The sequence below is a fragment of the Carcharhinus amblyrhynchos genome, chromosome 22 (assembly GCF_965287045.1).
Source record: "Carcharhinus amblyrhynchos chromosome 22, sCarAmb.v2.hapA, whole genome shotgun sequence".
In the NCBI taxonomy this organism is placed as follows: Eukaryota; Metazoa; Chordata; class Chondrichthyes; order Carcharhiniformes; family Carcharhinidae; genus Carcharhinus; species Carcharhinus amblyrhynchos.
Window position 1 is genome coordinate 36,117,459 of NC_137345.1, and position 13,236 is coordinate 36,130,694.

The window sequence follows — 13,236 nt, forward strand, 5'->3', positions numbered from 1 at the left end:
CTTCTGCAACGGCGGAGAATTAATAGTTAAGTTGTACACTTGGAGTATTGCGCAAAGAATATAAGATTCACCTGAAGGGGCAGCGCTCCAAAAGTTCGTGCTACCAAATAAACCTGTTGGACTTTAACATGGTGTTGTGCGACTTCTCACTGTGCAAAGAATATAAAGGCGCAAACGAGATTTACACCGGGTAATATCAGATGTGAGAGGTTGTAACCATGGAGAGAAACTGGCTTCAAAAGGAATGGCTGACAGGTCAGGGATTGGAAGTTACAAAGATTGATAGGAAGTGAAGGATTGGGCAGAGTACAAAGGGGATTCACAAGAATGATCCCAGGGATAAGGAACTGTAGCAATAAGGATAGATCAGAGATGTTGAGACTATTTTCCTTGGAGAAAAGAAAACTGACAGAAGATTTGATAGAGGGAATCAAGATCCTGAGAGATGTGGAAAGGATAAATAGCGAGAGATTGTTCCCACTCAAGAAAGCATCAAGAACAGAGAGCACAGGTTCAAAGTAATGGGCACAAGGAGTAAAAGTGATGTGAGGGAAAATGTTTTACCCAAAAGGTGGTTGGAGTCTGGAATGAACTTCCTCAGAAGGTAGTGGAGGCTCGATTGAGGTTTTCAGAAAAGAATGAGATTACTTTCTGAAAGGAGATACTGTGTAAGGTTGGGCGGATAAAGCAGAGGAGTGGGACTAGGTAGAATGTTCTTTCAGAGAGCCAGTGCAAACTCGATGGGCCAAATGGCCTCCTGCAATGTAAAGACTCTGTGATAGGTAGAGTTAGAAATGATGTATCCACGTGTAGACAGTCTATGAGCCATGAGTATGTATGATCATCACAATTGAATCCAACCTGGAAGTTATGGGGAAACCACTTTTCCCAGAGAGTAATTAGGATGTGGTTACGGCTGCCAGCTGGAGCAGCTGAGATGAATATTATTATTAGAGAGTCTTGGTAGTACTTAAAGGACAGAGGAGCAGAAGTAGACATACTTTTCATTTTCATAATTACTTGCTTTACCTGCATACTAACCTTTTATGCTTCATGCAGATCCCTCTGCACCTCTGCAATCATCATGTAGATTATAAGCTTATTTTTTATTCTTCCTGCCAAAATGGACAATTTCACATTTGCCAACATTATACTCCATTTGCCAAATCTTTGCCAACTCACTTAAACTATTTATATCCTTTTGTAGCCTCCTCTTCATAACCTACTTTCCTTGTTATCTTTGAGTCATAACTTCTCCAATCTATCTATATAAAGTATGTAATTATGTATTGGCCGATGGCTTGACTTTTGGCCACAATACCAGCCCTGTGCAGATGAGCAAAATGCACAGGTAATAAACTGGGTCAAGAGATTCACTAATTACATGAAAAGGCGTAGAAGGAAGTGACAGATTAAAGTCAGCCCTAGCCTCTCCTAATGAATATGTGTTCTAGAACATTCTATCCTTGGCCCAGCTGCCATGTATTACAGTTAAACCCTGACCTCTCCCACAGTAGTCACCTCCTGTAATCGCATCCCTTTATCAAACCTTCTGCCTCAACAATGTCTAAGTCTCTGCACTCCTTTGGAAGTGTGCATCTCTGTGCATGCTGACACCAGGTTAAAGTCCAACCTGGTGTTGTGAGATTTCTTACTGGGTTTATCCCAGTCCAATGCCGGCATCTCACATCATGCTGACAACATCCAGCTTTGACTCCCTATCTCCCAGATGCACGTGGTCTTGGTACAGGTCTGTGACTTTTAAGGAAATAACTATAATGTGTGTATGAGGTGGGGGGGGGGGGGTGTGGGTTTAAGCATGGGTCAGACCAGAGAGGGGTGGTAATTTACCTTCTTTCACTTTCTGAATTCCCGCTCACTCTATAGCAATTTTGCTTCTTAGTCACAAAATTCCGGGTTCAAATCCCACTCTAGGACTGGGACAAAAAGATCAAATCTGACATCTCCAGGGAATACTGCACGATTGGAGCTGAAACCGATCTGTCAGGGCAGCTGTAAGCGATTTCGTGTCGCTTTTTGAAGAGGTCGGTGGGGGGGAGTCTCCCCAGCGCCTGAATCGATGTTTGTCCCATCAGCATCACATAAAAATGTGGTAATTTTAGATCGTGACAGCTTGCTGTGCACATATTGGCTTTTCCGACATGACATTAACCTTTCAATTGACTGTGGAGCGCTTTGAGCAATCCCCCGGTCGTGAGAGGCGCTACATAAATGCATGTCTGTTTCCACCCACACCACCCCACCACCACCCCCCCCCCGCCCCCCGAAGTTTCGGACAGGTTACATAAACAAGATATGGATTCGTTCGACTATAGATGATTCAGGGTGATCTAACTGGGATTTTTAGGGTGAAGGAGTTGCTCGAATATATAAAGAGAAATGATTTCTTCCAGTAAGGGAAAAGGCCACGGCTATTCAAGGTGACAGCAGGAAGAACTTCCATACAAAGCCCAGTGGAAACCAGGAACGCACTCAGTCTCACCCTATCAAAATCAGTGCTGAGGATTGAAAGCTTAGACCATAGGATATAAGAGCAGAATTAGGCCATTCGTCTAATATTGATCATTTTAGTTAGGATATTAATGTTAGATAAATTAGCTATCATGTATTGGACAGGGTCAGGGATGCAATGATCTGGTCCCATTACAATGGTCCCTGAATAACACTGCCACAGCGTCCATTCTCAATGTTTCCTTGGTGCTAGCCCGTAAACTCCCAGATTGATTCATAATTCCCCATTGTGGGAATTCCCAACCGCCCTAATGACTCAACTGTCATTTAACAATGGGAAGGTCCATTTCGAAACTAAGCAACTTACCCTGACAAATATTTGTAATTGCAACGTACCCCTGGCTCCCCTCAGCCTGGCTCTGTGAATAGTTTCCGTCCATCTAATCTCTCTCACAGTGACTCCTTCATTGCAATAAGGGGTTAACATAGAAACACAAAAAATAGGAGCAGTAAGCCATTCGACCTTTTGGGCCTGTTCTGCCATTTATTATGGTCATGGCTGATCATCAAATTCAATAACCTGCCTCCGCCCGTACCCCCTCCCCCATATCCTTTGATCCCTTTAGCCTCAAGAGATATATCTAACTCCTTGAAAACATGCAAAGTTTTGGCCTGAACCGCTTGTTGTAGACTCTTACTCACCATAGGAATCAGGAGAATCTTGGAACTACTCAACGTGTCACGCAGCACCGGTGGAGAGAGAAAGATTCGTGATGTGCCTTCTCTGTTTAAAGGGAGTCCTTTGCCTGCATCATTGATCCTTCTGATACGTAAACTATCCCAGACCCGTCCTTTCTTTCTTTTATTCGCCCTCATACTTTTTACAGAGGACCAGGGGGACCTTGGGGTGCATGTCCATGGAGCACTGAAGACAGCAGGATAGGTAGATAACGTGGTTAAGAACGCATATCTGATACTTGCATTTTTTAGCTGAGGCATGGAATACAAGAGCAGGGAGGTTATGATGGAACTGTATAAAACGCTTGTTAGGTCACAGCTGGACTATTGTGTGCAGTTCTGGTCACCGCCCTATAGGAAGAATATGATTGCTCTAGAGGGAATGCAGAGGAGATTCAGTGGGATGTTACCTGGGATGGCGCGTTCCAACTATGAAGAGAGGCTGGTTAGGCTGGGATTGTTTTCCTTAGAGCAGAGAAGCTGAGGGGGTCCTGACTGAGGTGTACACAATTATGAAGGTGGAGTTAGGATGTAACAACATAGAAACTAGAAGCAGGAGTAGGCCATTCGGCCCTTCGAGCCTGCTTCGCTATTCATCTTGACCATGGCTGATCATCAAATTCAATATCCTGATCCCCCTTCCCTCCATAACCCTTGATCACTTTAGCCCGAAGAACTATATATAATTTCTTCTAGAAATCAGACAACGTTTTGGCCTCAACTATAGAATGGAAATAGGAAGGGATAAGATAGGAAGAACATTTTCTCCTTAACAGAGGGGTTAATAACCAGGGGACATATATTTAAGTTAAGGGGAGGAGGATTATGGGAGATGTGAGAGGAAACATTTTCACCCAGAGGGTGATGGGAATCTAGAACTCTGCCTGAAGGGTGGTAGAGGTGGGAACCCTCACAAGATGTAAGAAGCACTTGGATGAGCACTTGAAATGCCAAACCGTACAAGGCTACAGACTACGAAGTGCTGGAAAATAGGATTAATACAGGTAGGTGCTTAATGGCCGGTGCAGACACGATGAACCGGGGGCCTCTTTCGGTGTTGTAAACTCAGTCACTCTACGCCTTCTACCAGAATATTAGACATATGCAACTATACCCATGACAATCAGTGTTATCTACTTACAGTACATGTGGATGCACACAGATATACTTGCATGTACAAGCATAGAGATAGTCTGTGCAAAGCCAAGATTTGTGGCTTGTATTGAATAGTAAATTCTCATCTTCCTGTGAGATGGTTCCGCCCCCCCTGGTGTTTGCACCAAGTTGATAGTAGTCATGATGTGGAGATGACGGCGTTGGACTGGGGTAAACACAGTAAGAAGTCTCACAACACCAGGTTAAAGTCCAACCAATTTATTTGATAGTAAACTCACAAACTTTCGGCGTTTGCCCCTTCGTCAGGTGAATGGAAAGTTCTGGCATCAGACAGAGCATATAACAGCACACATAGTTTACAGATTACAGATACTCCGAAGTCTTCAACATGTCATTGATGAAGATGAACATCTCGTCAGGGCCATCCCCACACCCCCACTTCTTGCCTTCAAACAACTGCACAACCTCAAACTGACCACTGTTCGCAGCAAACTATCCAGCCTTCAGGAGAACAGTGACCACAACACCACACAATCCTGCCACAGCAACCTCTGCAAGACATGCCGGATCATCGACATGGATGACATCATCTCACGTGAAAATACCATCCACCAGGTACACGGCACATGCTCCTGCAACTCAGCCAACGTTGTCTACCTAATACACTGCAGAAAAGGATGTCCCGAAGCATGGTACACTGGGGAGACCATGCAGACGCTACGACAACGGATGAATGAACATTGCTCGACAATCACCAGGCAAGACTGTTGCAGATGGAGGAGGAGAAAGTGGGTTCCCGGACACGCGTCCTTTGTTTGAATAGAGGGGAGTATGGTAGGATGAGAGAAGAATTGGCGAATGTGGACTGGGGGAGCGCGTTGGAAGGTAGGTCTGCTGAGGAGCAGTGGAGGATCTTTAAGGAGATCTTTCTTGGTGCTCAGCAGAAATTTATTCCGATGGTCAAAAAGGACAGTAGGAGGAGAGGTAATAAGCCGTGGATAACGAAGGAGGTGAAGGAAAGTGTTAAATTAAAAGCGGAGGAATTTAGAGTAGCTAAGAGCAGTGGGCAAGAAGAGGATTGGGAAAGGATTAAATGTCAACAAAGATTGACAAAGAAGTTGATAAAGGAGGGTAGGAGAAGCTATGAAGCTGGGCTAGCACTTAATATAAAAAAGGATAGCAAGAGTTTTTATAAATATATAAAAAGGAAGAGGCTGGCTAGGGTGAACGTTGGTCCTTTAGAGGATGAGAAAGGGGAGCTAGTGGTAGGGGATGGGGATATGGCTAAGGTCTTGAATAACTTTTTTGTTTCTGTCTTCACGGAGGAGGACGTGAATAATTTGCTGGGTGTTAGCGATGGAAAGGTGGTAGGACTGGAGGGTCTTAATGACATTACTGTTACTAGAGAGGTGGTGCTCGACAGACTGGAGGGGCTGATTGTGGACAAGTCCCCAGGACCGGATGGAATGCATCCGAGGGTTCTGAAAGAAATGGCGGAGGTTATAGTGGATGCCTTGGTGGTTATTTTCCAGACGTCGCTGGATTCCGGGGAAGTGCCGGAAGATTGGAAAACGGCTAATGTTACGCTGTTGTTTAAGAAGGGTGCCAGGCAAAAGGCGGGGAATTATAGGCCGGTTAGTTTAACGTCTGTGGTAGGTAAAATGTTAGAATCCGTCATTAAGGAGGAAATTGCGAGGCATCTTGAAGGGAATTGCTTGATAGGGCAGATGCAACACGGTTTCATTAAAGGGAAGTCGTGTCTGACAAATTTACTGGAGTTCTATGAGGATGTGTCTAGGGCAGTGGATAGAGGAGAGCCGGTGGATGTGGTCTTTCTGGATTTTCAGAAGGCGTTTGACAAGGTACCTCACAAGAGGTTATTGCAGAAGGTCAGGGGACATGGAGTTGGGGGTAGGGTGTTAGCGTGGATAGAGGATTGGTTGTCAAATAGGAGGCAGAGAGTGGGGGTCAATGGGTGCTATTCGGATTGGCGGTTGGTGACTAGTGGGGTGCCCCAGGGGTCGGTGCTGGGGCCTCAGCTATTTACCATTTATATAGATGATCTGGAGGAGGGAACCGAGTGCAGGGTGTCGAAATTTGCTGATGACACCAAGATTGGGGGAAAGGCAAATTGTGCGGAGGGTGTGGAGAGTCTGCAGAAGGATCTAGATAGGCTGGGCGAATGGGCCAGGAAATGGCAAATGGAATTTAATGTTGGCAAGTGTGAGGTGGTCCACTTTGGTAGGAAGAATGGTAGGAAGGACTATTACTTACGTGGCGAAAAACTGCAGCAGGCGACGGTGCAGAGGGACCTCGGGGTCCTTGTGCATGAGTCGCAAAAACCCAGCTTGCAGGTGCAGCAGGTGGTCAGGAAGGCGAATGGGATGCTGGCCTTCATAGCGAGGGGGATTGAATATAAAAGTAGGGAGGTCTTGCTGCAGCTGTATAGGGCATTGGTGAGGCCGCAGCTGGAGTACTGTGTGCAGTTTTGGGCGCCGCACCTGCGCAAGGATATTTTGGCCCTGGAGGGAGTGCAGAGGAGGTTTACTAGGCTGATACCGGAGTTGAGGGGATTGAGCTATGAGGAGAGGCTGAATAAACTAGGCTTGTACTCGTTAGAGTTTAGAAGAATGAGGGGAGATCTCATTGAGACGTATAAGATGATGAATGGGATGGATAGGATAGAGGTGGAGAGACTCTTCCCGCTCAAAAAAGACAGTAGGACTAGGGTGCACAGCCTCAAGATAAAGGGGAGGTGGTTTAGAACGGAGTTGAGGAGGAACTTCTTCACTCAAAGGGTGGTGAATCTCTGGAATTCTCTGCCCGTTGAAGTGGTGGAGGCTGCCTCGCTAAATATTTTTAAGAAGCGGGTTGATGGGTTCTTGATAAGAGAGGGGATTAAGGGTTATGGGGAGAGGGCGGGAAAGTGGAACTGAGCCACGACAGATCAGCCATGATCTTATTGAATGGCGGGGCAGGCTCGAAGGGCTAGATGGCCTACTCCTGCTCCTATTTCTTATGTTCTTATGTTCTTATGTTCTTCCTGTTGGTGAACACTTCAGTGGTCACGGGCATTTGGCCTCTGACCTTCGGGTAAGCATTCTCCAAGGCAGCCTTTATGACACATGACAGCGCAGAGTCGCTGAGCAGAGACTGATAGCCAAGTTGCACACACATGAGGATGGTCTCAACAGGGATCTTGGGTTCATGTCACCCTGTCTGTAACTTCCATGACTTGCCTGGGTTTGCAAAACCTCACTGTACTGTCTGGAGACAGTACACATCTCTTTAACCTATGCCTAATGCTCTTTCCACTCACATTGTCTGTATCTTTAAGACTTGAATAGCAGGTTAGTTGTAAAGACTCGCATTCTAATCATGATTCTGTAAGCTTCGTGTGCTGTTATATGCACTGTCTGAGGCCAGAACTCTCCATTCACCTGACGAAGGGGCAAACGCCGAAAGCTTGTGAGTTTCCTATCAAATAAATTGGTTGGACTTTAACCTGGTGTTGTCAGACTTCTTACTGTGTTTGCACCAAGGACAGTGTAGAGCTGCTGTATCCACAGTCCCGTGCCCCTTCCTCAAAAATCCGGTGCCTAAAGCGGTCGACAGTCTCAGATGAGTGTGAAGAATGCCGACCAGGAAAGATAGGTAATATTCCGAAGCAGAATGGGTCAGTTCCCGTAGGAAATAACCAAGCGAATATTGCCAGCCTGTGATGTCGCCCTTCTGATTTAACGGGCCCGAAGAGATAGCTGGTTGTAGCAAACCGCTCTCGGCACATCACAGCCACGCCACAGACTAAAAACAGAATTTGGGAAAGGGCTTATATCTGATTTGATAATTTACAGTCCGGTTCATAGAACCATGTTTAGTTTCTAATCATGGGGTTAATAGTAACACACCTGTAACATGTGACAGTGGAAACTAGCTGAAAGATTTGTTAAAGCGGGAATGGGAGCAGGAATTTTCAGAGACAATGAGGCAGTCTGTGAGAATAACACACGTGGTTTGGAAGCCGGGTCACACTGGAATCTATTCATCGTTCTCAGTGAAGATGCTCTCTGAGTCTCAGTGTGATTTGTAATATTTACTTCCAGAAATGACAACATCCATGGTGTCATTCTGCGCATGGGCAGTAGCTTCAATCCCATACATTTGCCATGTGCCAAATCATATTTGCATTCAACATCCTTTCTACCGCATTCTTAAATGAAAACTTGGTCTCTGCTTCAATCACTATATCCGGCAGTGTATTTATCAACTTCCCAACCATTCCAGAGAAAACAAAATCACGCTAGTCCGTGTCTAATTGATTCTGTCCAAATCCTTCAAGGGATCGAGCTCCTATAATAGATCTTATCTCTAAACCATTGGCCACGGTGTGGTCCTGAATTAGACCACTCACAACATTCAGTGCCCTGTTTGACCTGAATCTAACACTCCGATCCAGTTTTGTTTGTGTTCGTTCAGGGATGTAAGCCTGGCTGTGAGTCAGTGTTTATTCCAATTCTAATTGCCCCTGAATTGACCAGTTTGCTAGGCCACTTCAGAGTCAACCACATTGGTGTCACATAGAGGCCAGACAGTAGCTTTCCTTCCTTAAAGGACATTAGTGAACCAGATGGGATTTTACGACAAGCGATAATGGCTTCACGGTCATCAGTAGACTATGAATCCAGATTTTTATTGAGCACAAATTTCACTATTTGCTGTGGATAGTACAGTGACCATGCCACTCGGCCACCAGCTCCAGCTTCTCCGTTACTCAAACGCACATCCATGCTCATTGGTGTTCCAACTTTGGACACTTGCTGCGCTCTCCCTAAACAGAAATTAATCCCAATCCCGACCTTATCGCTCATTCAGTCCCATTAGCCATTGTTTTACAATTCCCAGTTTCGTGTTCAACTCGCCGTGTAACCCCTCCAGCTTTACAACACTCTGAGAACTCTGTCTTTCTCCTGAAGCCCCTCCGCCAACCCCACTTTCACCCCCACCCCCTTCACACCACATTCCTTCCCTTCGCCATTAGCGACCTTCTTTAGCTGTGGGAGGTGGGGCGGGGGTGGGGGGGTGGTGAGGGTACACTCCGAAACCTCTACCCAAGCCTCTATACCTCTCTCCTGCTCAAGGCGCTGCTTAAAACCTATCCCATTAACTAAGCTTTGGATTATCTACTCTGACATCTCTTTCTGCGGCTTGGTTCGATCTACCAAAATGCATCACCTTGCATTTATCTAAATTAAACTCCATCTGCCATTGGTAAGCCCACTGGCCCAATTGATCAAGACCCCTTTGTAATCTTCATTGTCCACTATGCCATTCCCAATCTTGGTGTCACCTGCAAACTTATTAACCATGCCTCTTAAATTCTCATCCAAATCATTAATATAAATGACAAATAACAGTGGACCCAGCACTGATCCCTAAGGCACTCCACTGGTCACAGGCCTCCAATCTGAGAAACAACACTTACATCTACCCTCTGTCTTCTGTCATCAAGCCAATTTTGTATTCAATTGGCTACCTCACCTGGTTCCCATGAGATTTAAACTTATGCAACAACCTACCATGCGGAACCTTGTCAAAGGTATTGTGAAAGTCCATGTCGACAACACCAACTGGACTGCCCTCACCTACCTTCTTGAGTACCCCTTCAAAAAACTCAATCCAATTTGGCAGACATGACTTTCCATTCACAAAGCCATGCTGTCTGTCCCTAATCAGTCCTTGTCTCTCTAAACGCTTGTACATCCTTTTTCTCAGAATACCTTCTACAGATGTTAGGCTCACAGCTGTGCAGTTCACAGGTTTTTCCCTGTAGCCCTTCTTAAACAAAGGCACAACATTTGCCACTCTTCAATTTTTCAGGTACCTCACCTGTAGCTATTGATGATTCAAATATCTCTGCTAGGGTCCCCACAATTTCCTCCCAAGCCTCCCACAATGTCATGAGACACACTTCACCAGGTCCCAGGGATTTATCTACCTTGATGCACTTTTAGACTTCCAGTGCCTTCTCTGTAATATGTACACTCCTCAATACATCACTATTTATTTCCCCAAGTTTCCTAACAACCAGTAAATACTGATGAGAAATATTAATTTAGGATCTCGCCCATCTCTTGTGGATCCGCACTTAGATGATCTTGTTGATCTTTAAGAGGCCCTGTTCTCTTCTTAGTTGCTCTTTTACCCTTTATGTATTTGTAGAAGCTCTTTGGATTCTTCTTTGCTTTATGTGCCAGAACGATCTCGTGTCCCCTTATGCCCTTCTGACTTATCTCCTAATTCTACCCTTACACCTTCTAAACTCTTCAAGGGATCAACTTCATCCCAGCTGCCTATGCATGTCATAATCCTCCTCCTTCTTCAGGATCAATTGATCTTGCCCTGAACCATTTTGGACTCCTTTCTTCTGAACTGGTCTACTCTGGTCCATCTTGATCTCTAACGCTTTTGCATCCATTTCTGTTTATTCTGGACTTCTGAAAGAGATAAGTATTTTTATGGTTTCCAGACCAAATAATTAAAGGGAAAGTTTGGAGAATATGACCTCGAAGAAGAAAATGATTTACAGGACCGAACGAGACCAGACATGAGCCATTGTGCATCATTTAACCGCACCAGTTGAACCATTTTCCTGTCACTCTCGTCAATCGAGTTAGCTTTGCTTTGAAATATCTATTTGTTTCCGTTTAATTGTTCAATGGGGTCGCAAGTTCCCCATCTAATCACTCTCCGGGTAACGTGTGGTTAAACCAACGTTTTAAATAAGTTTAGCAATTTCTCTGCTTTTTTAATTCAATTCCTCTGGAAATTACTTTGCTGGTATTTTGTATGATCTTGATAATCGCGTTGCAAATTTAATTATTTGTGAATGTGCGCCCTGAGTATTCTTTACTCTTCTGCCGCATTTAAATTCTGAGGGGGGCGTACCGGAGAATTGGTCCTGTGGCCCACATTTAATTGTATTAAATATCCTCATAATGTTTAATTCCATTGACTTCAAGACGGGTAGTCCACGGGATATCATCGATACTCCATTTTCCAAACATTACCTGGCCGCTAAATTGCTTCAGCTCACATTGATTGATATTGTAAATCACTGACCCTTGTATTGGTCACTGTTTACTGCCACTCCCATTCAATTGTCAACTGCAAATCTTAAAATTGTAGATCCCAATCCCAGAGCCTTTGTGGAAATTGCGAATAACGATGATCTCATCATAGCTCCCTGTGAATCCTCATTCCAAATTTTCTTCCAGAGAAACTAGATTTATCTCTTTAACATTTGACTTTAATGTAATTTCTTTACATTGGTGATAATGTGGAATGTGTTGCCACATGGAGTATTTGAAGCAGATAGCAAGCTAGAGCTATGAGAATGGATAGATCACGTGGACTATAAAGTCCCGGATAGACTATTCCAAAGATTCTACTTCTGTAATTTTCTTATAGACATGAAGACTTTTCAGTGTCAATTTTCTCTCTCTTGGCTTTCATATCATCTACAGAGTATTCTCTGGAAACAACAGTGACTCTAACTGACTCTGAGACGTCCTCCCCCCCCCTCCCCGCCCCCCATCCCCTTTATCCTATCAAAACATCCTGCCAGCTGCCCTACCATCCCATGAGCAGTCCCTGGCCGAGTCCCGAGCCTCATTCCCTCTCCACCCTTTCACCTTCTCAATATTCCCGCCATTCTGAGTGTGGATTCGCTAAGAGTACCCAGTCAATAGCAGGTTATTGCAATGCTAGTTGAATGGTTCGCACTCCAGGATATGTTTACAGGCGAGTCTACAGGTAGAGAATGGTAACTGCGCTTTGAGAGGCGGATCGTCCGCCACTAGTTACTCTCTAATAGGGCCTGTGGCACAGGGCATTGGCCGACACTTCAAGACGATTCAGGATAGACCGACATTCATGATGGAGGGACAGAGCCGCAGAAAACCTGACTCCGGGAGAGGCGGCCAACTCGGATGAACTTCTCGAGAGTCTGCTTCTCAACCTGGCAACAGCAGTGGCAACATCTACAGGATGAAAATGACCCAAGGGAAAGCTCTGTCTGCCTGTCTCTCATCCGAGTCTTGAAGATCTTATACCTAGATATACCCTCGGGTCTACAGTGGCAGTGGACATAATAGGCAGCAGAGTACCTGTTGATAAAACAGGTTTATGGTTATTATTGCGAACTTCCCTTGGTTTGATTTGATCTCGTGTTTACATTATTGTGATCGTGGGACCGCCTCACTTGAAAGAGAACTAAGCAAATGTGACCAATGACCAAGTCATCAAAAACAGTCGAAAAGGGCCAGAAAACATTGAACAATTGCTATAAAGCAGCGGTATAATGTGAATATCTTGGAATATCCACCATTGCCCATTTCCCAAAACGGGATTACAGATATACTCCAGACCATTTTAAACTGAGGATTCCTGCTACATTTAAATTCGTGTTAAGAGGAGACCTGCCCTTGGTGCCGAACCTATGCCCACAACTCTGCAACCTGACATAGAATCCACTTCCACTGATTGTGCTGCCACTCCACTTTGAAAATCCAGCGCTGAATCTGGCTCTTGTGTTCAGCCCGTGTTCATTCAGCACGCTTGTGTCATTTACTGAACTGGGCGATTTTCCGTTATTGCATCAATAGCTTCCTTTTGGATCAGGTGCAATTTCCTGCCAAGTCGTATACCAAACTGGCCTCCTGTGAAAAGTAACAGGATGTCCCCATTACACTTGCTCTCCCCAGGGTCTTCCAGAGAATTGAACTGTAAATGGCGGCTTTACACAGCATTCTATAGAATGCACAGCGCAAAATCAGGCCATTTAACCCACAGTTTAAAGCCGTTCCCTAAGCCTCGATCCCATGCCTCGCTAGAAACTCAACCACACTGCAA